This window comes from Nerophis ophidion, linkage group LG09 (assembly GCF_033978795.1).
Source record: "Nerophis ophidion isolate RoL-2023_Sa linkage group LG09, RoL_Noph_v1.0, whole genome shotgun sequence".
NCBI lineage: Eukaryota > Metazoa > Chordata > Actinopteri > Syngnathiformes > Syngnathidae > Nerophis > Nerophis ophidion.
In genome coordinates this window covers 70035853-70038515 of record NC_084619.1, presented here as the reverse complement: position 1 = coordinate 70038515, position 2663 = coordinate 70035853, and the positions used below count along the sequence as shown (strand labels likewise).

General features: G+C 35.0%; 1 protein-coding gene across 1 annotated transcript in view; it reads right to left on the bottom strand.

The window, feature by feature from the left end:
* The window catches only part of agt (angiotensinogen), a 94374-nt gene that overhangs the window by 56980 nt on the left and 34731 nt on the right, over nucleotides 1-2663 (bottom strand). The window lies entirely within an intron of this gene.

The following is a 2663-nucleotide window of genomic DNA, read 5'->3' as shown; positions in this document are numbered from 1 at the left end:
GATCTTTGACAAGATGTAGAGTGCGTCTCTCAAATAGAAGATCTTTTGACTTCAATTTTTGTGGTGCGTTATTAAAATAGCCGAGTACGTCTGTCAAATAGAGGATCTTTGAGGAGTATTTCTGGGGTGGGTTTTTAAAAACAGCAGAGTGCATCTGTCAAATGCAGGATATTTGACAAAAATGCAGAGTATTTTTCTCAAAGAGAAGATCTTTGACTTCGAATTTTGTGGTGCGTTGTTAAAACAGCTTAGTGTATCCGTCACCGAAAAAAGGATCTTTGACAAGATGTGGAGTACTCCTCTCGAATAGAAGATCTTCAACTTAAATTTTTGTGGTGTGTTATTAAAGCGGCCGAGTATGCTTGTAAAATAGAGGATCTTTGAGCAGAACTTTTGGGGCAGGTTCTTAAACAGCTGTGTGCGTCTGTCAAATAGAGGATCTTTGACAAGATGAGTACTTCTCATGTAGAAAATCTTTAACTTATATTTTTGTGGTTTTGTTACTAAAACAGCTAAGTGCGTCTGTCGATTAGAGGATCTTTGACAAGATGAGTGTGCCTGTCAAAAAAGGAATTTTTGGCAAGATGCGGAGTACTCTTTTTGAATAGAAGATCTTTGACTTCAATTTTTGTGGTGCATTACTAAAACAGTTTAGTGCGTCTGTCAAATAGAGGATCTTTGAACAGTATTTTTAGGGCTGAATGTGTCTGCATCTTGTCAAAAATCCTATTTTTGATAGTACTCCTCTCGAATAGAAGATCTTTGACTTCAATTTTTGTGGTGCATTACTAAAACAGTTTAGTGTGTCTGTCAATTAGAGGATCTTTGACAAGCTGGGTTCTCATGTAGAAGATCTTTAACTTATATTTTTGAGGTGGCTTACTAAAACAGCTGAGTAAGTCTGTCAATTAGAGGATCTTTGACAAGATGAACACTTCTCATGTAGAAGATCTTTAACTTAATTTTTTGTGGTGCATTTCTAAAACAGCTTAGTGCATCTGTCAATTAGAGAATCTTTGACAAGATGAGTTCTCATGTAGAACATTTTTAACTTATTATATTTGTGTAGTGCTTTATCAAAACAGCTGAGTGCGTCTGTCAAATAGAGGATCTTTGAACAGTATTTTTGGGGCTGGGTGTGTCTAGATCTGGTCAAAAATCCTATTTTTGATAGTACTCCTCTCAAATAGAAGATCTTTGACTTAAATTTTGTGGTGCATTACTAAAACAGTTTAGTGCGTCTGTCAATTAAAGGATCTTTGACAAGCTGAGTTCTCATGTAGAAGATCTTTGTAATTTATATTTTTGTGGTGGCTTGTTAAAACAGCTGAGTAAGTCTGTCAATTAGAGGATCTTTGACAAGATGAACACTTCTCATGTAGAAGATCTTTAACTTAAATTTTTGTGGTGCATTTCTAAAACAGCTTAGTGCATCTGTCAATTAGAGAATCTTTGACAAGATGGGTTCTCATGTAGAACATTTTTAACTTATTATATTTTTGTAGTGCTTTATCAAAACAGCTGAGTGCGTCTGTCAAATAGAGGATCTTTGAACAGTATTTTTGGAGCTGAGTGTGTCTAGATCTTGTAAAAAATCCTATTTTTGATAGTACTCCTCTCGAATAGAAGATCTTTGACTTCAATTTTTGTGGTGCATTACTAAAACAGTTTAGTGTGTCTGTCAATTAGAGGATCTTTGACCAGCTGGGTTCTCATGTAGAAGATCTTTAACTTATATTTTTGTGGTGGCTTACTAAAACAGCTTAGTAAGTCTGTCAATTTAGAGGATCTTTGACAAGATGAACACTTGTCATGTAGAAGATCTTTAACTTACATTTTTGTGGTGCATTTCTATAACAGCTTAGTGCATCTGTCAATTAGAGGATCTTTGACAAGATGGGTTCTCATGTAGAACATTTTTAACTTATTATATTTTTGTGGTGCTTTATCAAAACAGCTGAGAGCGTCTGTCAAATAGAGGATCTTTGAACAGTATTTTTGGGGCTGAGTGTGTCTGCATCTTGTCAAAAGTCCTATTTTTGATAGTACTCCTCTCGAATAGAAGATCTTTGACTTCAATTTTTGTGGTGCATTACTAAAACAGTTTAGTGTGTCTGTCAATTAGAGGATCTTTGACAAGCTGGGTTCTCATGTAGAAGATCTTTAACTTATATTTTTGTGGTGGCTCACTAAAACAGCTGAGTAAGTCTGTCAATTTAGAGGATCTTTGACAAGATGAACACTTCTCATGTAGAAGATCTTTAACTTAAATTTTTGTGGTGCATTTCTAAAACAGCTTAGTGCATCTGTCAATTAGAGGATCTTGACAAGATGAGTTCTCATGTAGAACATTTTTAACTTATTATATTTTTGTAGTGCTTTATCAAAACAGCTGAGTGCGTCTGTCAAATAGAGGATCTTTGAACAGTATTTTTGGGGCTGGGTGTGTCTAGATCTGGTCAAAAATCCTATTTTTGATAGTACTCCTCTCAAATAGAAGATCTTTGACTTAAATTTTGTGGTGCATTACTAAAACAGTTTAGTGCGTCTGTCAATTAGAGGATCTTTGAGAAGCTGGGTTCTCATGTAGAACATTTTTAACTTATTATATTTTTGTAGTGCTTTATCAAAACAGCTGAGTGCGTCTGTCAAATAGAGGATCT